Raw genomic sequence first — 25,932 nt, forward strand, 5'->3', positions numbered from 1 at the left:
AAAACTTGCATACCGGAACGCGACTGGGTGATAGAGTTGACCATAGAAAGAGCTGATTGGATAAAGGGGCCGTTTGTCATACACTTACCCAATGACATTTCGTTCTCAACAACTTCCCGTGATCGTAATTACTAAACTACAAATATTTCGATTGTTTTTTTTTTTTATTATAAAAACATTCATCCCGTTTCAGGATAATAGACCTACTTATTTTTACGATGAATAATCTCTAATTTTGATCATGGTTAATTTCCAAAGTCTCAATGGTTACTCCCATTTGTGCGACAGCTTTAGCAACGATATACATAGTTTGGTTTCACTTACTCGAATCGTGTCTGGCTGGGACATTTCGCACTACTAACCTGCTTTTGTTCTATTTTTAGCCTATTGGTGAACGTTAGAATTACAACACGGGTTTAGTAAACCTATTTACAGGCGCCATCAAAACAATTTATGTCACTAATATTTTTTCCTCTGCAAATTCACTAAGCCTTCTGTGTTCTATATCCCCATTTTGGTGCAAACGTGAGAACACGCAATCACACCGTTATACCTCTGGACAATTGGGAGAAACCTACAATCAATATTTTGGATGATGGGAGGAAGAATTATTTGTCGTCTCAGTTTTGGACAAACGTGATGGATTCCAGCGACTACCGTTGCAGGATCCAAAGGGTGTATTTCTTCGGTGGCTCAACTGCGACACCTGCCGTTTAAACTTGGTAACACTACTGACCAGATTTTCCCGGTCTAATCAAAAGATACATACTGTACATCGAAAACAGACTTTTGCGGTTTGTGCTTCTTTGTCCTTTATTTCTAAAGTCATTCTGAAATCAAAAGTCCCATTTATAAACTGCCTGTACTAACCCATCACAATACATTAACCAATAACAGCCCAAGTCAATATACACACAAGATGTCAGAATGGTCCAAAAGTAGGTCGCAACCTATTCATACACGTCACCGATCCCTTAAAAATGTAAACATATGTATCCCTAAAAAGTAATGATCAAATTCACCGAAAAAACACGTTGAAAATAATGTTCTCCAGCTGGTCGGACACAATTTTAACAGTCACCTGATTAATCCACAAGTATTTTCATAACGATGTGAAATACAGTTCAATCATCTTTGTGAAGTTGTGACAGATTTATTGCAGCGAGAAGGCTGCTCTTAAATCATGGCCACACGCAGCTCTCGAGACCGAGCTGATTGGCGGAATATCAGGTGACGTCGAATCGTTTAGGCGCATGCGCATTACGGTGTAATGGGAAGACTGAAAGCACAGCAAACGAGTTATTCCATCGGCACGATTTCCCAACCTTGAATAGTGGAAGATTTGCTTCGTGATTTTGTTTTTCAAAAATATTTTATTAACATTTCAAATAAACCAATTTCACTCCGCTAGTAATACATTTTAAATTTGTATTTTAACTTGCTAATTTTTCCCATATTTCTCAATGTTTGAAATTAGTCCGTTTTCCACGCTGAATAGACAGTGCATGAAACCTATTCTATTAGTATTGATTGGTAGCCGAATTGATGTTATAGTCAAAGCAAACGTCAGAGCACGCACTCGTGGCATTGATTGGAATCTGCTTTAATTAAACTATTATTTCACTCATCTAGATATTTTATAACTTTAGGATTTTTACATCTGGTAACCTGGATAGAAATGTATTTTTTATTTTTATTTTTTCCGCAAACGTTGAGACATCGTTTTTAATTTAAAGCAATTGAAGAAAAAAAAACACTGTCATTGGGTCTGTCATTATCGTCCTATGTGGAAGAATTTTAAAATTATTAAAATACTTTAGAACTGGTTCACTGTTTCTCACATCTAACAACAAAAAGAAATAAAGCTAATCAAAATAAAGGGGACCATTAAATTTGATCACAATTATTTTAAAATTGTTGGTTTACAGTTGAGTAAGCATTTTCAATACGTATTTTGTGTAGTCAGTGTCAAAAGAGAAATTAAATAAAATCTTTATTATGTTAAATATCGAAGTAAATGTGTGCGTGTTTTTTTTTAACTTTTCCACGTGCGTGTGGGAGAAAGAAAATGTAAATGTGTGTGTGTGTGTGTGTGTGTGTGTGTGTGTGTGTGAGAGAGAGAGGAGCTCTGACCTCCAGAGAGGAAAACATCACACTGGCAGCATGTCTCCTTCCACACCCTGTCGGTGCTTGATTGACAGTTAGCTTTAGCCAATCGTCCGCCGTCATCGACACCCACCTTCGCCATTGGTTCATCCCATCACCACCCACATATTGCATCGGCCAATCAGGTCGCGCTCTGATTTTGGTTGATTCTCTGGCGCCGCGCAGCGGAAGTATGTGGTAAGACAGTCATCTGCAAATCAAAATGAATTTCTTTGACTTGTTCTAAGAAGCATTCAATTTAGCAACACGTTTATCAGCAAAGTCTAGGAGAAAAAGTGGCTGTATTATTTCATAAGCCCCCGATCTAGCGCATATGTTTTATTACTGTACACTTTCCCATAAGTTATCCACCGTTTCGTTTCGACAAGGTATCGTCGATGTGGTCTTGTAGATGAAGAATCACCCACTAGATGTCGCTACTGTTCAACATTAGCCTTGGATGTGGATCTCTTCATAATTCTCCATAACGACGCTGTTTAACTTCTCCAAGAATAACCGGACAGGATAACATGTTAACTTTTTTAAGATCTGTACTTTTTTGTACATTCCTGCCCGTATCCTCAACCCAGTTCAGAAGAATCCAGAGCCCACGGCGAGGCCAATGTGAAAAAGGTGCTGACAAGATCCTTCACAACCCCCCTTCCCTCCTTCCCTCGAGCTCAATAGGCAGTACTGGATTTGAGGTCGGAGCCTGAGATGGCCGCCTCGATAAAGTCGGTGTGGCTTACCGAGACTGGCAGCCCCCCCGCCCTCTTCTCGCAAAAGAAAACAGAAAGAAGAAGAAAATGGCCGTTTCTGAAGAAAAACAGCGATGCAACCAGTGGTGATTTGGAACGTTACGACTGCACACGCATATAAATACGAAGGGGCTTTGCTGAAAGTCTCTGAAATCGATGCTTCAACGAGGAAGACCAAAATAGGTGGCCACCGTGTGTATCGATCAGGCATGTCGCTGCTGTATTTGAGTCTAAGCCGCGCCGATTGTGACCACTTGTAATGGACTTCCTCGCCCCTGTCCCTCCTTATCCCCCCATATCATATCCATACATCCCTCTGGGAGCTGATTAAAAGGCTTTATACGTCGGGCGGGCGAGGGGAGAAGAGTGGTCCTTATTACCCTGGACATGAGAGGGTGGAGTGAAGGTCCTCTTGAGTTCATCGATAGAGATGACGATGGCCTACGCCGTCAGCGCCATTAGAGATAATGTGCCTCCTATTGACACAGTTAGGTCGAGAAATATAGTTGAGCCGCTGTGAGGTCGAGCGCCGAGTCATTAGAAAAATAAATACATTTTTAAAAACGGTTGAGTACGTCTTCCATTCTTTCAGCCATTACAACACATCGTGACTCATTTTAAACTAATTCACCGCCATTCACAAATTTATTCAGGAATTGAAAATATGACGTAAAGCGCCATTCCCGAATTTGTTCGGGTTTTGGTGCCGTTAAAGCTTTGGGCATGGCCTCTCGCAATGTTTTTTTTCTTTTCCACAAGGGGGTAGCATTTCCATTTTTTCCACGTTAGCGCTTTGTTCCAGCTTCAGTTGTTGTAAAAGCGCTACGTAAACCAATACGGATGTACTGTATTGTATTGTATTGTATATCAATCAATAAATGTGCATTGTATTTTTGTACAGCCACCCCCATTTCGAGCTCAGATAACTCCAGCCCATATCATTTAGGAATGAACTTTTTTTCTGATGAAAGCTTTCTAATGCTATGTTGAATGTTTATCCACGTGTCGTCCTTAAAGTCAATATTCCGTGGGTCCTGGAATTCAAGTGACAATGACAAAAACCCTGGCACTGGAGTGGCCACATTTTTGCACAGTCTGGCAGTGAATTAGTTAAAATGTAATATTCAAGTAAACCTTTGTAGATACAGAAGTTGACCCCATTTTTTGTCCATATTAAAAACAACAAAAAATAGTATTAACTCACTCACTGCCAGAATGAGCTTGAAATGGGGGTGGCTGTACAAAAGGCATTCTGTGCACACGTTAGCACACAGAGTTGCTTTCCGCTTGGTAACAATTAGAAACAAAAGAGAAAAAAAAAATCGCTGAGCGACATAAATCCGATCAATGCGGCAGAAAGAAAATCATCCCCAAAAACGTTTTGACGCTTGTGGGAGTTGTCATGGAGAATCATTGGCCATAGCGCAGCTGCCAAATACAAGATGCTTGAGGGGATTCCTGGCAAAGATAGACAGACCCATGTCAAGATTTACATCCCATAATAAGACCGCAGTGATGGAAGGTCGAAACTGACTCAAGTCGTGAATTTGAGTTACTTGTGCTTTACTTGACTTGTTGCGTTAGCTAGCGGCGTCGTGAATCACCGCGCCGCCGTGGATGATACACTAGCGTGGCTTTATGTCGGTCGGGTCATCATTTACTTCCTTTCACTGGCGACGCCTGATGGAAACAAAAAGCAGGCGTTGCGCGCAAATACACAAAATGTGTCATTTTGCTGCATTTTTTAACTTTTGATTCCATGTCCTTTTTAGCTCATAGCCCGACGCCGCCAAACGGTCCGTAGCCACAGACTTGTGAGAGATGCCTGGGCCAGAACAATCTCCAAGCTAACCCCCCCCCCCCCCATGGGGTCAAGGAGGGAGGGGCCAGAGCTACAGGGGCGAGGGGGAGGGGCTTGCGTAATTGATGCGTAGAGAAGGCCTGCGGAGGCTTGCTGCCAGCACGGGAGGGATGACGGAGGGGGCGCAGGGGGAAACCTGAGCCTTCGGGGGTTGGGGGTATCTGCTCTATGTCCACTGGTATATGGATCCTGGACAGATAGCTAAATAGCCAAATAGACAGTTAGCTAACTAGCTAGATAGCCATATAGCTAATAAATAGCCAGCTACATAGCTAGCTAGCTAGAGAGATAGCAAATAGATAGATAGCATGATCAGTTTGTTGTCTTGAATTTTTTTTTTTTGGGGGGGGGGGTTGTTAATTTCGATTAAGGTAACACAAACACAAAGCGCATAAATACTAGAGCCGTCCAAGTCACAGGAATGAACTTTGCTGGCTTTTAGTCCAAATTCACAGTCGCTCTTTCAGCTGAGAGTGAAAGAGCATGTTGAATTGCCGAGCTCTGAGGCGGTATGGGGTCGAGGGAGATGTGGGGGGGGGGGGGGGGGGGCGCAATCAATGGCTGACAGATGTTTACATCATAAGAAGAGGGTACGATTTTGAGCCTTGCCACCAGCGCCGGTCACATCTCAGTCCACTCAGCTGCCACTGCAACGCTTTTTGGACCCTAATTGACCCAGATGGTTCGGGTGCTTTGATCGCTACCTAACCACCTCCGTGAGTGGATGAACCGCATGGGTATTCCGTTGTCCAATGAAAGCTTGAAAGATGACGATGATATCGGCTAATTTAAAGGACAACCGACACCATTCTAACTGGCATCAGAACAACATTTGACAACATCTAAAATAGCCAAAACAGGCAGTCTGATATTTTGAGTCAAATGCAAAACACCAATAAAAAGTGTCCCAAAACTGCCAGAAAATGAGCTCGAAACTGGGGAGATTCAGAGAGTCCCGCCTCCTTGTTGGTGACGTCACGCCAGGGTAGTCCTTCACAAACTGCCTTGCTCCAGAATCAAAACAATGGCTTCAGATTGGGAGAAGATGCTTTTTTGTTTCTCATCCAGTTATGAATACGATTCAAATAGTTCTCAAGAGGAAAGCATAAATGTTTGCAATGGATGCAAGAAGTCCTCCCATTGGAGCCGTCTGGACTCCAATGTAGCGCCCAGAAAATGCACAAGATGGCGCCCAAGCTCGGTTGGAAATGGGCTGATTTGTCCGCTGGGAATTTGTGTCAACTTACACCTTCTTTATGCGTGTTACCGCAATTGGCTGCGACACAACGATTCACCATTGCGTTATTGATGTCGTTTTCCTTCTAATTTCGCCATCAACATGGATTAACACGATGTTTTCAGACCAGGCAAAGTACCCAAAATGCATTGTGTGTGGCTTTCTCGGTCAGGGGCGTTCCCTCCGTGACGTCTCTTAGGGCATCGTCTTCAACTGGAAAACAAGACGTCCTGAATATTCAGCGGCAGTCTTAAACGGTCAAATGTAGCTTGAATATGCGCCGGAATCTTTGTCAAATGCGCTCAGTAGAAGTCATTTGACAAATGATGGCCGCAACTTGTTGTCCTTTAAGTGCCACTTGAGGATCCAACTTGTCGCGCGGAACAAAAGGACACGCGGTTGTAAAGCGGCGTGAATCCAAATTGACAACATTCACGCTTCCTCCCTTGTAAAGCGCTGACGGAGGAACTCCTAAAGGGAGCCGAAGGGCGAAGAAATGGGAGGATTTTCAGCTTGTTAAATGGCGCATTAGCGGGCTTGCGACTGGGAGTTGTGGGCTATAAAAGCCGAGCGTTGGGCTGCGCTCATCTTTTAGCGCCTCGGCTCATGGCTTGACAGCTTTGCTGTTTGCTCGCCACGTTTTATGCCGCTCCTTTGGCACTTTTCAAGGCCCGCCCCGAGCCCGATTGAAGGCCTCAGCAAGGAGACGGACTCCCGCGTGCCACCTCGGAGACCACCTCTTCTTCTTCTTCTTTCCCGCCTTTCTTTTCTTGTAAGGCGGCCGAAGGGCCAACTAGCAAGAGACGGACGGCATTTGGATTCATAGTTAGCGATAATGCAAGTAAGCCCCGCCCCCCTTAAAAAGCACCCTGTCTCAGATTCATATATTGATTTATTTCTTCCATTTTTGTTGTACGTTTCCTTCATCAGCGCCTTTGAAAACGCTCAAGGACACTTGACAGTGACGGACGGGTGCTTTGCCACTTTGTCATCATTTCCGTTTCTTCACTAAATTTATTGACAACATTGAAGTTATTCCTGGTATTGGTTCCCCTTAACTCATTCACTGCCAGACGATGTGCAAAAATGTGTCCACTCCAGTGCCAGGGTTTTTGTCATTCTCACTCAAATAGCAGAGCCCGCAAAATATTGACTTTTAGGACTACATAAACATTTAATACAGCGTAAGAATCCTTTGACTGTCTTCTTTCATCAGAAAAAGAGTTATATGGGCCTGGAGTTATCTGAGCTTGAAATGGGAGCAGCTGTACAAAATACAATACGTATTGATTAACAACAACTGAAGCTAAAAACACTAAGATGGAAAAAAGGCTTTATCGGCACCCAAACAAGAAAAAAAACAAAACCCGAACAAATTCGGAAATGGCGCTCAACGTCACACTTTTCAATTCCCGAATAAATTTGGGAATGGCAGTGAATGAGTTAATTTGACGATCAAAACTGCAATGTTGCCCATTGGAAGAAAAATGGAAAAGTACCAAATGTATCTAAAAATGGATTGAATTTGAATACTTGAATACTTCAACATCAAAGGGGAAAGTTGTTAAGATGACACAAGTGTACAGTACATGTTTTCATGCTACTGTTGTGTTTATTATTTTGCTTTATGTTGACTATTACGTGAAGCGCTTTGTTGCAGCTGCCGTGAAAGCAGATAAATAAATGGTTGGAATGAGTTAAGTAGCTCTGAAGCCAAAAACATCATCCAGATGTCAACATTTGTCGAGACAGCGCAGTTTCTCCGCATCGTTATTGACACAGGTGATGTTGGAAGGGATGGAAAAGAATATTTATTGTTCCCGCGGATCACCCAAATCAAAGTCAGGCATGTGGAGACGCTTTGTAGAGAACACGCAAACGGCAAGCCGCCTGTGATGTGTTGCCCGCTGACGTCCATTTGTAAAAGGCATCCGTTGGCGACAATCCTGGGATTCCACAAACGACTCCGAGGATTCCGCCTGGTTGCTCAGAGACCGCTGGCTGCGTTACGTTGCGTCTCTTTCAGACCACATGAGTCGCCACGATTGATTGATTTGATTTGTTAATGCTGCGCTTCCGATTTATCGACTGAATGGCTTCAAGGCTCGTTGGGCACTGATCGCGTTCATCAAAATGACAACATGGCTTATTTCCCAAAAACTGTCAAGTCCTCCACCTGACGTGTGCAAAAAGTCCTCTCCATTTTCTTGGCTTTTTTTTTTTCTTTTCACGGGACTGTTTCTAATGTTTTAAATCATTCGCCGCAAGTCCCGAATGTACCGCTTTTGCTTTTACTTGTGCTGGGGTGCCCATAAAGTGCTGGTCAGACCTCTGGCAATGTTTTTCCCTTCCATGAGGGGGCGGCATTTATTTGCCTTTTGTCCATGTTAGCGTTTTTAGCTTCAGCTGTTGTTAAAGCGCTATACGCACCAATATGCATTGTATTTTGTACAGCTGCCCCCATTTCAAGCTCAGATAACTCCAGACCCGTGTCACTTTGGAATTAACTCTTTCTTTCCGATGAAAGAAGACAGTCTAAGGTTTCTTACTCTACTTTGAATGTTGATATCAGGGGTCGGGATTTTTTTTGACTAAGAGAGATATTTAGAAATGTTTATCTAGTTGTAAAAGTCAATATTGTGTGGGTCCTGCAATTTGAGTGAGAATGACAAAAACCCTGGCATAGCAGTGGACACATTTTTGCACATCATCTGGCAGTGAATGAGTAAAAAAAAAAAAAAAACCCACGGACAAACGGACCGATCTGCGAAAACTGCTGAACATAAATGAGATCAAGCCGCGTTGAGGTTTTGAGGCGTAACTTGCGCGCGTAATTGTTTAACTTCCAAAGTGACCTTTTGACCCCTAGCGCAGAGAATCCGAATCAGGACACGCAGAGTCATCAGAGCTTAGAAGACACATGCGGGAAAGACATTTGGCTTCCTGAGATGATATAGTCATCTGTCATAATAGTTGTCACGACGACATGGTTCAAGGGTTCCCCATTTCCCATCTGCTTGATGGAGTCACAGAGAGAGAGCGTACACGTACACACACACACACACACACACACACACACACACACACACACACACACACACACACACACACACACACACACACACACACACACACACACACACACACACACACACACACACACACACACACACACACACACACACACACACACACACACACACACACACACACAGTCTATGAACAAAATACAAAAAAAGCTCCACTAAACCCTTTTTCTGACCTTATTGATAAAAATAGAGTCTTTTCCTGTTTTCTTTTTTCGCTTGCCTCATTTGGTCTAAAAAAACCAATGGAAAAATCCTACTGGACCCTCCGCACCCTGCCCACCACCTTTTCCAGCGACCCCCCCAACCTCCCCCAGGCATGCGCACCAAATCCAGCGGGCATTCTAACAGTTTCTTCCTCCCAAATCAAAGTTTGCAATTGTTTTCCCGATGATACTAGTGCAGCGGCTGCCGTCTTTGCTTGCCCGAGTGAGCCAAGCCAGAACAATTGACGAGCTCCCAAGCCAGTCAGGATTTATTTGTTCCAATTTTGTCGTGAATGGATTGCGTCCACGGTACGAGTGGACGGAGTCTGTTTCTCGTCTTGCGGAAGTGTCCAGCTGTCAGCTATGTCCGAGTGTTGACGCGCTGCAAAGTGGAGGGGAGGACAGCCATCAAGTATGGCGCCACCTTCTCGCCGAATGTCCCAATTTGAAGAGCAAAGTGCGCGCGCGATGATGTCACGCGCGGCTGCCGGCTGGCTGACGGACAGTTTCCGCACGGCGACACGGACGCCCGATGGGCCGCCCGTCACGCCGACTGACGGCTGAATGACACCGATGAGAACCAGCCGGCCGTCCGCCTTTGAGCCAGGCACTGAGTGACAGCCAGTAAGCGGCCAGAAAGGAATGTCTTTGAACGCCACCCGTGCATTTGCTTCTTCTTCTTCTTCTTCTGTCTCTCTTTGGTTGGGAAATAAAATGGCGCCTTCAAGCCTTTGCAGTGACTTTACTGTTTTGAGACAAATTGGACAGATTGGATTGGATTCGTCTCGCAGTGGAAAAAAATGGACATTTCACAGCCGCAAAGTGATGGAAAAGGAAAGGAAGAAGTAGACAAACAAAATACAGGAGCTGCTGTAATGGCAGCCACTCTCATGGCGCCATCTTGAAGTGAAAAACTAAGTAATGTGACGCAACACAAAACACAATCAATTTTAAGCATTCTCAATGTTGTATGAAGCGCTTTTAGATTAAAAAAAGAAGATCAAAGCGTCCTTTTCACCAGTGATAGCCACTAGCCAGCAAATACATAGCCGTTAGCCATTAGCAAAGAGATAGCTATTAGTACTTGAGACTCCAACAGATACCTAGCTAGATAGCCAGCCAGCTAGATCGTGAATAGATAGCTAGCCAGATAACTAGCTAGCTAGCCAGCCAGAGCTAATAGATAGCAAACGGCTATCATTATAGCTACCATTGGAGCCATTTGGATGAAGCAAGTGTTCCCTGATGCCGCGTTTGCCGACACACGGCCCACCCAAGCGCCTTTCACAGCCTGGCACACTGCCCCCCCCCCCCAAAACCCCCCAAGGCCCACGCATCCACGTGACCCCGCACTCCCTGATTACCCCCTAACCTCTTCAACCAGTGTCCCACGATCCCTTCACTTTTTGGTTTCTTCCCCTGCCAGGAACTGTCACTCCGTGAATTGGCTTTTCAAAACTGGAGTAAAAGTCTCCGACACGGTCGCCCCCCCACCATCCCCCCCATCCCCCCCTTCCCCCTTCCACCTCCTCCTCTGTGTTTTGATGCTCGAGTGGGCGCAGTTTTAACGTGACGGGACAATAAAAGAACACCCGGGTCCTGTCGTCCCGCTGTCACCCCAACGCTTCTACCGGCCCCCCTCCCCGTTTTTCAAACTGCGATGACTATGTTTGTGTCTCATTTGTCCATCGCTCGCTTTCAGTCCGTCTTCACGAAAGTGGCGTCACGGCCGCTCACGTCGGTCCATCTCAGGGCGAGTTTCTGGCTGTCTCCTTGTCCGTCTTCGCCCCCTTTTGTTGCGTCTCTCCTTTTTTTTGGGGCCTTGTGAGAAACTCTTCAGGGCCTTTTGTTGCAAGTTTGACTCCCGTCGCTGACCGACGGCCCCTCGAAGGGCTTTCTTCATTGCAGGAAAGGCATGAAGGAATGCGTGCGCATGCAATGGATGGCCAATGGAGGAGGGCGGGGACTTGCTCGGATATTTATGATTACAATTATAATACATTGTATTTATAAGCGCCTTTCAAAACTCTCAAGGTCATTTTTCAGTCACAACAGGAACATGTTTTTTTCTGTGGGTGAGCAGCGGTGAGCATTAATCAGCGATACATTCACGAGCCACCTGCACCGTCTAACATAAAAAAAAGGAAGAAAATGAATTTGGATCGCTTTGGGGAAAATCCTGTCGCAAAAAATGTTTGCTCAGAGAGAGGAGTGGGGGGGGTCTGCGCTCTCACCGGTTCGGTACGCGGCGATGTGTGCGACTGTTTTTCCGCTGGCCTCCTCTCATGTATAGCGTCCATTTTTCTTCTTGAAGGCTCACCGTGATGTTTATCTCGCCGACGAGGACAAATAAACCCGAGCAGAGTCAAATCTCAGCTGGGCAATCAGCGCCAATTAGCGCCAGACTATTTGTTTATGCTCTGCCTTTTCCTTTTGAATGTTAACGCCCCCACCTCGACACTAACTATATAGCTATATCACATTCCGCCTTGCAATTTGAGTTTGCTCGCCAACCGCTTGGACGAGAAGGAAGCTTTTCTTCCAACATCTCCGATCTTCACGGCGGACAAAAACAGGCCACTGCGCTCCATCCTGCGGGTCGGCAAAACTTTTTGCGCACGTCTGGCAGTTAATCACGGTGATACGATCAAGTGGAAATAAGAAAGCGGGAGGTGACGCGGTCAGGGGAGGGGGAGTGACCTTTTGAATGACAGAAAGCCAAAGATTTGACGGACAAACGCGACGGGGGGGCCCGCTGGGCTCCGGGGTGTCGACTTGAATTTAAACTGAAAACCTGCTTTGTTTTCCACCTTTCGCCGCGTCGGCGCAGTGTCAGGGGCGAGGGGGGGGGGGGGGGGTTGTATGTGAATAGCTCGCATCAGCCCAAGTCAAACATCAAGTCGCTGGCAGTCAGTAACTCAAAGCCCTACAACAACACGAGCCAGAGACATTCCCTCGCACTCAGTGAGAGGGCCTTCAAACTGCTGCCAAAACATGGCGTCAATAAAAACCCCAAAAAGGATATACGTGAGCTCAGCATTTTACATTTCAAAAAAAACATGACAGTTGAAATTAATCCGCAATTGGGGAAAACAACATTACGCCGTAAACGGCTAACAATCACGACGCTCCAAAATGTCAAAGAGAGAAAATCAAGCCTTGGATGGGCAGCGGTGAGCACATACGCTGGATTTGTGGCGGCTCATTGGAGCTTTGCCACGAGTTGAACGCCCCCAGCACAACAACAACAACAACAACAACAAAAAAAAGCTTTTGGATTTTTTTCTTGACGCCGTGACGCCTCCACCACACATTTCCTGACCAAACATGCGACGGTCGCCCGCCCGACGAGCTATCGATCTCCAAGGCATTCTAATGACCCGTAATGAGGCTACATTTAATGTAATTGCCTCTGATTGGCTGTAATTGGGGGCTGCGGACTTAATCTGATTCAAGATCAGAGGAGCGGGAGTCCCGCGTGGTTTCAAAGTGGGTATTCCCTCCTCCTCCCCCACCCGCCGCTGACCCCGAGATGTACGCATCAAAGCTAACGTGTGACCGCTGCCGCTCATTGGCGCCTGCTTGGATCTGGAACACAAAGTGAAAATAACACTAAAAGCATCAACTGGAAAGTTGCTCGTCATGTAACACAACATGAATCACATTTACCTAGCTAGCTAGCTATTTACTATCTATTAGCTGTCTGGCTGGCTAACTATTTAGCTAGCTAGCTATCTATTAGCTAGATAACTTTATAATAATAATAAGTGAGTGGCAGCCACACACGCCAGCGTTCACTCAACCCCTACCTATTTGAGTTATTGAACTATCCAGCTAACTATCTATTAGTTGTCTATTAGCTAGCTAGCTAACTTTCTATCTATTTGAGTTACTTCCGGGTTGAGTAAACGCTCACCGACAGAAAAACTGATCCTGACTCTAAAGTGACCTTGAGAGTGATGAAATAAAATGTATTATGATTATTTTTGAATTCCTAATTGTGAGTGAAGCTGCATCAAAGTCTGGCAAAATGATAAGATCGCCGACAGAAAGGGAAAAGGGACTCCGCTGGCGTTTTAATTTCACGAGAAGGCCGGCCGAGAATAGTTTAGATTGGCGGGAAAATGCCCTTTTTTCCCGCCTCACTCATCTTTTGTTCTTGATTGGGGTCTACAGGGTTGCTTTGCGACGCAGATGGAAGCGATTATAGCGCAATAATAAACCATGGGAGTGAGACGGCGGGGTGACAGAGAAGGCGGAGAAGTAGCTTGCTCACGGGCCGCCACACGTGCCCGGCAGGTCGGCGGATCAGCGCCAGCGCTCATTTGCATCACCTTGAGGAAGGAAGCCGACATCGCAACGACGGAGAAACGGGAACTCGACGCTCCAGGCTAAGGAGGACGTCCAAATCTCTTGGAAAAGATACAGAAGAGTAGAACCGCCAAGATGGATACGGCACCCAAACAAGAACAAACAAAACCCAACACATTGGGGAATGACTTTTCCATTCCCAAATACATTTGGGAATGGCAGTGAATGAGTTAATTTGAAAATAACAGGGTTCCGCGTTGATGATCAAAACTGCAATGTTGCCCATTGGAAAAAAATGGAAAAGTACCATATATATATATATATATATATTTTTTTTTTCTCTTGTACTCAAACATCAAATAGTATATGGGGAAAGTTGTTAAGATGACACAACTGTACAGTACATGTTTTTATGCTACTGTTGTGTTTATTATTTTGCTTTATGTTGATTATTATGTGAAGCGCTTTGTTACAGCTGCTATGAAAGCGCTAAATAAATGCGGATATATTGTATTGTATTGCATATATTATGTCGATTTAGTGTAATTCTTGTCTCCATTTTTTTCCCTTCTAAGTATGGCGCATTTTCGTCACGTTCTAGCGCCAGACTCTGTGACAGTAGCGGCGACTTGTTGGGCCTCTCCTCCAGCCGGCGTGGGTCGAACATCCGCCCCGCGGGCCCGTTCCGCCGTCTCCCTCCCCGCCATCCAAAGGAGCTTTCGAAAAAACACCACCGACCACCTAACTGGCCTTGAGAAAAAAAAGACATCAATTCAAACTCTTGGCAACGCAACGGGAGTGAAAAAAATGGCTGAGGGGGAAAATGGAGGGAGCGCCGCCACGCCGGTTAAATGTCAAACTCTACCCGCAGGTCAGATCTGCAAAAAAGGGGGCCGAACAATGGCCTTATCAAACAATGGCGAGTCTGTTGAAAAGAGGGAGAAGTGGCTGGGGGTACAGAGGTGGAGTGGCTTCATGCGCAGCGTGCGCTTAGCCGCCATGTCAACCCTGCCGGCGGATCCCAAAGTCAAGCGTGGGGGTGGCGGAGATACGCATATGGAGATCACGCCCTGTCGAGGCAGCTGGATAATGGCACATCCCCATTTGGGTGCGATTGGCAAACAAGGAAAATAGGCAGGTTTCTCGGAAGCGACATCAACGGACGGCATATGTAAGAATTGAAATTGTTCAGATGGCTCTTGAAAGACCAAATGTGGCAAAGGTGGCCGTTTTCATTGTTATGGATGAGCTATGAGGTTGTCAAGCAAGAAGGGCCGAGAAGCCAAACGAGCCGGGTAAACATTAGCATTGAGAAGGCTCAAAAGGCCATTTCAGAAAATGCGCTTGAAATTACGAGCGCTACTGCTAAATACGATGTGACGTTCAAGCAGGCAGGAGTATTTCAAGGCATTCCCTGCAGCCGTGTTCCCAAAAACGGCACAAAATGCCAGCTGTCAGTGAACAGAACAGAACAGACATTAATTGTCCGTGAAGGCACAAATTTCCCCTTGAAGGCGTTCTTGGGTAGCATTCGTGTTTCCAGCTCGGCCTCCGGAGAATTTGGCGGAATTTCATTACAGCCACTTGCGCATACGTTTTTTTTTCCTTTTCCGTCATTGATTTGGTGTCCACTTTGAGTTAAGTTAAGATAAAAACAAGCCGCATGCCAGTTTATTGATACTTTGCTAGTCTGCTTTCTTGTCACGGCCTACAACTACAACGTAGCTAAATGACTCATCGTACGTCGCACATCCCGAGGATGATCTCTCGGCCAGCTCAACTCAATGAGAAAATGATATCAGGAGTTATCTTTCCAACATTTTGCTACTACTGTATCATAAGGCGCACCTCCAATGAATGGTGTATGTTCAAATATTTTCCGTATATAAGATGCACCGGACTATAAGGCGCATTTCCAAATATAATCTATACATCTACGCAAGTTTCCCAAATACAAGGCACGCCGCATTATAAGGCGCTACTGTAGAGGCTGGCTGGGGTTCCGCACTACTTTTTCTCCGACGGGTGGAAATGGAGTCCGTGGCTGCTAACAGTCATTGCGAGACCTGTTGTGGCTCAATATGACCTCACGTAGAAGGCGCAGGATCATCTTTGGAAGGAAATCAAGGCTTTTGGGTGCGCCTTACACACTGCAAAATACGCGTGTTTATGAGTACAGCGACGTATGCGAGTGAAGCAGACGCAAGTGCACGGGGAGGGACATCTGCTTCCTCTCTCCGGGGGTTTATTGCAGCCATCGGGGGAAGAACAGAGTTTTTCCGGCCCTTTTGCAACAGCGTGTTTATTCAAAACACAGAGGCAGCCCTTTTGCCCCCCTCATACTTGGACATGACTGGAGTCACACTGGAACTGGAGCTATGCTAAAATCCACAGACCACGTCTATCGGCAAAGTGTCAATCAACACAAAGGCGTAAGAGTGGGCAAAGAGGATTTTTGCCCAGAATGGGAAGGCTACTTTTTCCTTTTCCTCCGACGAATAGATTAGCAATCGGCACTTTGCTAAGGCCAGCTGCACAATATCAGACAGGCATTTCCTCGGACAGAGGTTTCCTTCCGCACCCCCCCCCCTAAAAGGGGCCTCAGCTCTGATTAAAGAGCAAAGAGGAGAAGGGACACCTGAAAGTAACAGCGGCTAATTTGACGTGCGCAAACAACACACGCAATCAAGCTCATGGCCAGCCAAAGTCGACATGTCGCCGCAGGCTGACGAAAAAAAAAGAAAAGAAAAAAAGCAAACACGTCGTCAGTCAAACACCTCCAGTATAATGCAACTGCATCCTCTATTGTAACTTTGCTCCTTATAAATGTCAACGCTTTTCTATTCTGTATATTTCTATTCTAAGCATAGTAAAATAAAAATGTCAGCAGACTGAGATGTAGACTGTAAATGTGCAAAATAAGCTTGAAGAATATAATATATGAATACAGGTAACACCCGACTTACGACCGAGTTCCGTTCCGACCAAACGGTCGTAAGTCGAAATCCATTCAAAATTTTGAATAGAGGCTCGTAGGCTAAATGACTCGCAAACTCCCCCTCTTAAAATGTTAAAAAGAGGGTCACAAATAACAAACGAGGAGCTTTCCAAGACGGACGGCTAAGGGAACATGGGGAAACTCTCAAAAATGATTTCTTGTTACGTGATGTGGACCAGAACAGTCTCCAAAATCAGGGTCTACGTTTCCATGTAGTTTATGGCGGTGCTTTGCGCTAGTGACCTAGCAACCGGGTGTTTATCTTCTGAAGCGGGGACTTTGTTATGTCTCCGATGGCCGCTAAAAGATAAACACAGGTGTTCCAAGGTGGAACTTGGGTTCACTTCTTCACATTGAAACCAATCGTGGAGACTTCTTTAACCCCTTGATGCACCCCGTGACCTGATCAGGCGTCTAATACACCAGTTCTAGCACACATAAGGATTTTTTCTTCAGTAGAACACGCTGCACTAGTACCACCATAAAAAAAGACACATTTGATGCGCATGGATCGGTAGTGCCTGCCTGAGGGGAGTATCTGGAAAAGGTAGTGCGCAGGGTACGAAGGGTCCAGTAGGATATTCCGCACCCTTGTCTTGGTTCTTGCAGAGTGCAAGTCCTCGAGAGTAAGTAGGGCAGTGCTAATGATTTTTTTGCATCATCCTAACTGTCCGTTGAAGTTGTATTTTGTCCATTTTTGTGGATGGAAGAACACAGGATTGATTCGATGACCGCCGTGTAAAACTGCCCGGGCACCTCCTGTGGTACGACCGTGGCTCAGAGCTTCTTACTACCAAACACTCTGTGCAACCTCCCTTGCTCGTAACAAGCCGAATCTGAAATTCTTCACGCGTTATTTTATCCTAGCGTGAACTGCCAGGAGCAAGTGATCCAAAAGTCTTTCAGAGATTCTGACACGGCCTGCTAAGCGAGGCCGAAAAATAGGGTGGCATTGACTCACGTTCATCCAAGGTCTTAGGGTTTTTTTTTCTCACAAGATTGTGATATTTCTGCACTGCCAGAAGTTCACGGCGGGGTAAACCGAAGGAGACTGCAGAGTCACAGACAACGCACCCCCCTTCGACTCAAAAGGAGAACATAGAGCAGGTCTCCTTGGTTTGGAGATGAGAATCCAACCCCGGTTCCTTCTGCTGTCAGCAACCCGGAGGCCTGGACACCGTCAGCCAGCCGAGATGCTACACGTGCGGCCGTCCGTGCACACAAGACCAATTGATTTGAACTAACCGAGTCCTTGTCGGAGGGGTTCGTCACCTCTTAGCGCCATTTTCCCAGATCCAAATCTAACGTGTCATGAGGCCACAGGATTAATTGTTAATCTTAACAGCCGTCATTATGTGAGACCCTTGCTAAATTCTTTCCTTCTCGCCTCGCTGGCATACGCCGACGCTCTCTTTGACTGCTGAGGAGATCCAGAACATTTTCTTCCTGCCTAAAAGTTCAACAGTTCTTGCACTCCCCCCCCCCCCCCCCCCCCTTTTTTTTGTCTTTGTGTCCGTCTTTTGGAGGCGGCCCCCCTTCCTTCGCCCCTCTTCCTGGAGCTAATTTTCAGAGTGATTTCATGGCCGCAGAATGTCCTAATTGCAGAGAGCTGTTCTCCTACGCTGCGGGGCTACTTTTTCAGGCCTGGTGTTTCAATACATGTGTGTGTTTGTTCTGTGTGTGTGTGTGTGTGTGTGTGTGTGTGTGTGTGTGTGTTTCAAACTATAGAAAGAGAGTGAGGGGGAACAAGGTTTTGGGGTGGGCCTGGGATTTTTAAGGCCGGGGTACTTGTCATTTTGATGGACGTCTTCGGGACCTGACTGCCCTTGCGCCCCTGACCTCCTTCTCCAGGCTTCCACTGTGCCAACATCTCAGTCTGTCAAAGAAACCCAGGTGGGGGGTGGGCGTGGGGGGGGGGGCAATCTTTGTTTTTTGTTACGCCAAAGGGTGACATAGAACAGGCGCACCTTTGAGGATCAACCCCAAAAAGCACCAAATGGAGTGGAGCGGGTGGGCGGGTGGCGTTTGCATGATTTTTTGCATAAGCGCGACTACCTTTGTGCAGAAATCACATCAAAAATGAACGAATGGCTTTTCCCCTGCATGGCATTGGGATATTTTAATGATGTCATTTGCAGTCACCACAAAGCTTTCTATTTAATTTTACTCACTTGGAAAGTAATGAGTTTTGTCTGATGGCTTACGTGAGCGTCCATGTCGTGCGTTCAATCGCGTGGATGTGCGTTCCAGGCCATCGTTTACACACACGCACACTCTTTCTAATTTCACACTCCACACACTTTCCGTCTGGAAACACAAAAATGAAAAGAGAGAGAGAGAGAGAGAGAGAGAGAAGAAAAACAGGCTGCGGCGGTTGATGAAAGTGAAATTGAAAAATGAAAAGTAGGAAGGGAGGGAGCGCCGTCGATGGTGATGGAAACCAATCGCCGCGGAAACAGCACAAATCAGCAGACTGCATTGCGAGCGCCACAAACGTACGGGGAGTCATGTGACACGTCAACTCAAGGCAGCGTATGGCTTGAGAGGTGTACCGTAAAACGAACACGATCGGTTCCCCCCGGCTGCGCTGACGATGCATTCAGGAACAGCGTCAGCCCAAGCCAACATCAGACCTGTTTGGATTTTCAAAAGCAATTATTTCAGCGTCGTTCCGTTTCCGATCATACCGCATGACGGACAGGTGCCTGGCAAAGCAACTGGCGGTGCCAACGGTGCCTCAATGTGAAGCCATTTAACCCATTTATTGCCAGACAAAAATCTCTTCACTCCACTGCCAGGGTTATTGTCATTTTCACTCAAATTCCAGGAGCCACAGAACATTGACTTTTAGGACTACGTAAACAACAACAAACGATGCGGCGGAAGAAACCTGAGACTCTCTTCCTTCATCAAAAGAAAGGTAATTCCTCTTTGGGTCTGGAGTTATCTGAGCTTGAAATGAAGGCGGCTGTACAAAAGTCAAATGCTGGGAAAAACATTGCCAGAGGTCTGACCAGCGCTTCATTTTCTTCCAAGGATGACCCTGCACCTTATATGCAGGTGCGCATTATATGTGAAGTCATATCCATAATCTTGCCCCCCCACCCCATACCTATTTGACCTTCTTCAATTTTCTATTCCCTCAGATCCCCTTCCTCCCTCCACCTCTGTGTGCCCCCTGCCCGTCTGAGCACGATGGGGGACAGAGCTTTCAGCTGCTCTGCCCCCAAACTCTTCCTCCCAACATTGGTAACGTGGATTCTCTTCCCACCTTCAAATCCCATCTCAAAAGCCACCGATTAAAAATGGCATTTTCTGGGTAGCTCTTTCTCTTGTTTCTATTTATTATTGTATTTTATTTATTGTATTCTATTTTGTCATTGTATTTGATTGATTATAGTACCTATGCATGTCTGTGACTGTAAAGTGTCCTTGAGAGCTCTGAAAGGCGCTTAAAATAAAAAGTATTAGTATTATTATAATAGATCCTAGTGCTCATGCTAACTTCCCAAAAAGAAGAAAGGTCTGGAAGAAAATGTGTGCTTTTTTTCTTTCCCAGAAGCAGAGGTCAGTTGCCGTACAGATTTACGGTCAGGTCCAAATATTTGCCTCTGATCAATCCAATTGATCAGAGTGACTTTGGCCCTGTCACGTCACATGAAAAAACGCGAGAGAGCGCCGACATGAATGCAATAAACGTGCTAGTAATGGCTGAGAGAAGACCTGAAATGATGGACACGACCATGGCAACATGGCCGCCCGTCGTCTCTTTTTGTCTTTCCCAGACTCAAATCTGCTTGACTGATTCTCTTTCCTCTGACTCTTATTTTTCTTCCATCTATGTCAGATGGTTGTGACGGGTCTGTTGACGGGTTTTTTTTTGGGAGGGGGGGGGGGGGTCGACCGGGGCTGTCCATGTCTTTGCCTGACAGGAGCGGTCCTACCTTTACACTGTCCAAACGGGGTGAGCCGTCACTCCTGATTAGCCCTGGCGCTACGCAGAACGAGCAAGCAGGGTGTCTCTGGAAGCCATTACTCAGCGCGTGAGGGAGTGAGTGAGTCCCCCCTCGTCTCACCCCTTCGGCTCCGCTTAATCACTCCCAGCTGAGGACGGAAGGCTGTTGGTGGAGAGCAAAGGAAGGTTTTGTGCCTCAATCGGCAACAAGTGTGATTGATTCCTTTTGTGTTACCGCCGCTTTTTTATTCCCACCGGTGGAAGCACGCACGGGACCCCCCCGCGACCCCCCTCGTATACACACTACCCAATGCTGAGCCACCACGAACGTTTCCTTCACATAAAGTGAGAAGTAAGCTGATATTCACACTGCATTGTGGGTACAGGGTTGTGTACACATACACAAACATGCTTTCATTTGACTGCTCCAGTGAGACCACTGAGCCATCTTGTTTTTTGTCACAAAACCGATGTCATACAAAAGCTGATGGCTGGGACATTTTCATCGGAAGAAGACACTGAGCGATGGAGACATATTGACCCCCCCCCCCAAGCCCTCACTTCCGTGAGGCGCTCGCTACCCCGGCGAGAGTCGCAGCGAGACATCTAAACGCACGCTAATCAACGGTGAGGACTCGGGCTAATTCCAAAGTTAATATGGATGAACACGTTCTCGCTATTTGTCAGGCTAGCAGAAATGACAGCTGAAAATGTCATTAGCTGCTGTGATTAAAAGCGAGCCGCTGAGGGCACTGAGGCGGCCCAGGTCCACAGTCGCTTTCTATTGTGGGACGGCTGAGAGAGAAAGAGAGAGAGAGATCTAATATGAAATATTGACCTCCTTTTTGTTCCCTCAAAGCCACAAGATGGAAGGTAAGTCATAGTTTCAGACTGAATAGCGATGTCTGCACTTGCAATTCTTTTTCTGGTCCAAGTACAAAAAACGCGACCTGCAGTGGAGAAGAGCGATAATGCTCTTTCTGCAAAACAAGTCCGTTTGGCAACAAAGATTTGAGAGAAGCGTACTCGGCTGAAAAATCAAAACAACGAGACGATCAATGCTGTTGAAAGGCATCAAGAGAAAAGCGCTTGATGTGTCCCACGCATGGCTGGAAAAGGGGTCAACGGAATATCGGAGAGAAAAACACATGGAAATTTGCGGCAAAGTGCAAGTTGGACTTTTGGCTCGCTTTTCCATTCAAACACGCCGGAATGAGCGGCGACTCCCAATGTTTCCCTTTGACGACGGGGAGGCCATGCTTGCTGAATTTGAGGTAGCCCCCCCCCCCCCCTCCCAAGAAAAAAAAACAACAACAACATTTCGTCTTATATTGGTCCAAATGAAAGAGTCAAAGCATCCTTCTCTCCTGTGGTTCAGCAGGCAGACAAGGTTCCTGGCCGCCATGTGTCAAGCCAATTAGGGCTGAATTTGAGTGCCGTAACGAGCCTGCGGGGGGCGAACGGGCGGGAGTTTGATGACAACGCCTAAACCTTCCTGTCGACCTCCCCTCTCCGGCGCGCCCCTCCCGCCTTTTTCAGCCAGCAGTACAAATGTTTCACTGACAGCCAAGTCGCAGCTGGGGTCTTGGGCAGCTCACACAGCCCCGTCTGTCTGTTCCAGACAACTTTTCAATGAACGTTCAGTCGTTACGTTGGGACTTTTCTCCAGGTTAAAAAAAAAAAAGCCAATGGTTTTTTTCTCACTTGAACAAGTGGCTGGCTGTTTGTTTGTGTTATTTTTCTCTTCTCCCCGACGCGCTTGTTCACGTTGGAGCTTTCAAAGCCGAATGCCACAATAAAGCATGGGATCGAATCGCTCAACGCCGCCGATTTGCTTGTCCAAACATCGGCTTGTGTTAAGTGAGCTAAGAAGTAAGAGAAAAGGATAGATAAGCATGTAAAAAATATACCGCTGACAGATTTCTTCAATGTGAATGTGCAAAAAGGCCTCGACGCGGCTTGAAATACTTCTCGCGATGGTGTACAAAATAAGCGTCACTTTTGGATCTACCCTCCGTCTTTGAGAAAATGCACAAAGACAGATTTCCCAGCGCGAGGACCTCACTCTATCTTCAGATCAGGCAGCCAGATGGACGGCTAAAACAGCGGGAGGGGACCCCGATATCGGTGTCGGCAATCAGATCTCGCCCTCTGAGAGGCTGTGGCTGCTGTGGGGGTGCACAGTGCCGAGTGATTGTCGGGAGCATATGTGCCGACGGCCGCCAGAGTGTGGCGAAATGAAGATTAATGAACAAGACACTTTAGCCCGGTGCGTGTATGTGTATATGGGTGTGTGTGTGTGTGTGTGTGTGTATATGGGTGTGTGAGACTTAAGGGTCAGCAGACAGAGTGTGTCAAAGAGCGGCCAAACTCGGCCCATCACTATTTGCGCTTGTTGTTTCAAGAGTGTCCACGCTATCTTTTGAGCTTTTCGTCACAGCTGCCAGTTGTTGAGTGACGCACCAGAAGATCACAAAGATTCACTGTTAGCACGAGGCCGCGCACGCTCCAATGTAAGCTAAAGGCTACACGCTAGCTCTCGAATCAGACGTAAAGAAGAAAGAAATTCAATGAACACAATGATTAATGGATACAAAATGATGCGCCATCTCTGGTTTGTTTCTAAGCTGACGTCAAAGGTAAACGAGGGGAAGAGTTCTGACGGGAAACAAAGGTTTTTTTGGGGGGTGGAAAGACACGGACGGGGCATAAAGCGCACAGCACGTTGTAAAACTTTATTTGTTGCCGTTTTGTATGGCTTCATAGATCACAAGAGAATAAGAGACGTCGCTTAACCGTGTCATGAGCGGCCATCTTGCTGTCTTTATGTTGTTACTTTCAGCAGATGTTTCCTTGAGGGTTTGGTTTGAAGCTCACCTCCGCCATTGGCATTTGTCTTTGTATCTAACGGCGATGGACAACGAGGGCTTGTCCAATGTCCATTTTGACAGCTTTAATGCCTCAATCAACTCGTAAAATATCGGGAGGGGGTGAGGGGGCTTTATCATGCAATGATATGCACTCATTTTCACACTTCGTTAGCTGAAATAAAAACAGCAGCGTCATAAATTCTCCCTTGTTGAGTGTCACCCAAGCTCGCTTTTTATCGCGTCTATTCGAGAGGGGCTGAAACGGATGTCAACATTCTCAATGGAGTTTTTCCGCCGTCAATCAGACAAAGAAGTGAAAAGTTCTCAACATTAATTTTTCGAGTGAAGACTTGACGATATGTGTATCTTTTTTTTTTACAATCAAATTGCAGAACATGAGCATCTAGTTTTTGTTATTTTTGATGATTTCCCAAGACAGGATTAAAGACGGCGAGTAAAAGCCCTGGTGAAATATCTCCAAGGACCAACGCCCAAATCGAACATCAGATCAGATATCAATCATATAATTTGCTGTTGGATGGAGGCGTGGCCTGAGGAGCCCGCCATAAGAAGAAAGGAGCTGCCGCGGTTTGGAATTGAAGCGGATTTACGTGGGATAGGAGATGTGAGACAATCTCTTATCGGCAATGGATGCTACAGCTTCATGTTTGCATTCAACTTTTAGCTAGCGGTATAGACATGCATATTTCACCATGATGTCCCCGATCCACTGGTGAAAAGGACGCTTGGATTCTCTCCTCTTTCAGCTACAACTGCTTCATGCAACAAAGATGGTGTAGAAAAGTGCTTCAGATTTTAGTTTTTTTGTTGTTTTGACTTCAAGATGGCGCCGCGAGAGTGCCTGCCTTTACAACAGCTCCTGCATGTTGTTTTTCTACTTCTTCTTTTCCTTCCCTCTTCCTTTCATCACTTTGCTGCTATGGAATGTACATTTCTCCAGTGTGGGACTAGTAAAGGCTGATCCAATCCAATATGCATCGGGTCCGGCAGCCACCGACAAGGATTTTCTCCTTACAAATGACGGTCATGTTTACAATGATGTCACTTTGTCATCTCAATCGTAAAAAAAACCCTTCAATGAAATGGCCGCTTCAATGATGTTTTATTTCCAAATCTCCATCTAATTGTTCTTTATTGGCTCCGAGCGGTCATTTCCTTTGCGGCCTTGCTCATTTTTGCGGGTCACCAAATGACTTGCAGCTTGCTTCAAATAGCGCCCGCAAGTCATTGTTGTTGGCATCATTTACAAAAGACGCCAAATTAGGGCGGAGGGGAAAAAAAGGGGCAACAGCGGGGATGTAAATAGCGAGATGTCAACACTCCCAGCAAGAGCCAAACAAAAGCGTTATGAGGGCCCAAGCCATACAAGGCAATTATGAAGTACGGCCGTATTCCACAGCGCCGTGAGACGATTGCTCTGTCGTCGGCCCCTTTTCACTCGCGCCATTGATAGATGTGACGGGGACAGAGGGACGCTTTTCCACTCTTTTCTCTATTCAGAGAGCCCACGGGGGGACAGAGGGGGGATTTCCAGCCCACCCTTGTCCAAGCCGTCGCTCTTTTCTACGCATGCAGTCAAGCGGAGAAAATGGGAAGTCCCCCGAGCTCCTCGCTGATGGAGAGGAGAGGCTTTCCATGTTTTTTCTCATCACCTCTGAGACACTGTCAACACCTTTCAGGTTGAGCCACTTTACAGGCTTGGCGGTCTCGGCGAAGAGTGGGGTGGGGGTGGGGGGGGCTTTCATTTTTCTTCCTAATAGCATCCCTTCCTCTTTTTGACACGATGCGTCTCTATTCATCTGCTCCTCGGTCGATCTGTCCAATCACCTGTTTAATCTGCCGGCATCTGTCACTCGCCTTGTCACATTCATCATCCGTCCATGAGACGATCCGTCTTTTCGGAGGAGCGCGCTCGGACGCATTCCCATTCATCTGTCGATGACGGATGTTTTCGCAGCGTCTCTCCGCGAGAGATGCAAAGAGGAAAATGGCCCGCTTTGCGCATTCCCACAGATATGCCACAAGCCCCTCCTCCAAAAAATAGACCTTCATAGCAACTGCATCATATTGACAACCCATTATAAATCAATTCAATCATAGGGTTAGGCTCGAATCGATAACTTTCTGGTGTAGAAGGCACACCCGAGTATGAAGGCACAGTCTTTTCAAACATATAAGGCGCACCGGACTGTAAGAGAAGCTTTCTTCAGCCGTCATCTGTACAAATGTGAAGGTTTCGGACGTCCGAAACCTTCACATTTGTACAGATGACGGCTGAAGAAACCTTCTCATCGATGGACCACTCCTGTACGACTGAGAGCTTACACAGACGTACCGGACTGTAAGGAAAAATGTTTTCCAAATATAATGTATAAATATCTTACTTTCCGGTGTATACACCCCCAATAAAGGGTGTATTTTTCATTTTTTTCCCAATGAATAAGACACACCAGAGTATAAGGCGAACCCCCAATCAATGGTGCA

The 25,932-nt window shown here is 46.2% G+C and overlaps 1 long non-coding RNA gene across 6 annotated transcripts in view; it reads right to left on the bottom strand.

Moving 5' to 3' along the window:
• Nucleotides 1–2,093: 2,093 nt before the first annotated feature.
• LOC148883312 (uncharacterized) overlaps nucleotides 2,094–25,932 on the bottom strand; it is a 33,599-nt gene continuing 9,760 nt past the window's right edge. For 3 of the 6 annotated variants that reach the window (XR_016113465.1, XR_016113466.1, XR_016113470.1), the window contains 2 exons: nucleotides 20,547–20,720; nucleotides 3,413–4,583 (listed from right to left, as the gene is read on the bottom strand). This is a non-coding gene — a long non-coding RNA (uncharacterized LOC148883312). Of the gene's footprint in view, nucleotides 2,357–3,283; nucleotides 3,380–3,412; nucleotides 4,584–8,782; nucleotides 10,039–13,627; nucleotides 13,706–20,546; nucleotides 20,721–25,932 lie in introns of those variants that run through there. The other 3 variants (XR_016113467.1, XR_016113469.1, XR_016113468.1) reach the window with 3 other exon arrangements.

The sequence above is a fragment of the Hippocampus bargibanti genome, linkage group LG20 (assembly GCF_051943395.1).
Source record: "Hippocampus bargibanti isolate YZ-2025 linkage group LG20, ASM5194339v1, whole genome shotgun sequence".
Classification (NCBI taxonomy): Eukaryota; Metazoa; Chordata; class Actinopteri; order Syngnathiformes; family Syngnathidae; genus Hippocampus; species Hippocampus bargibanti.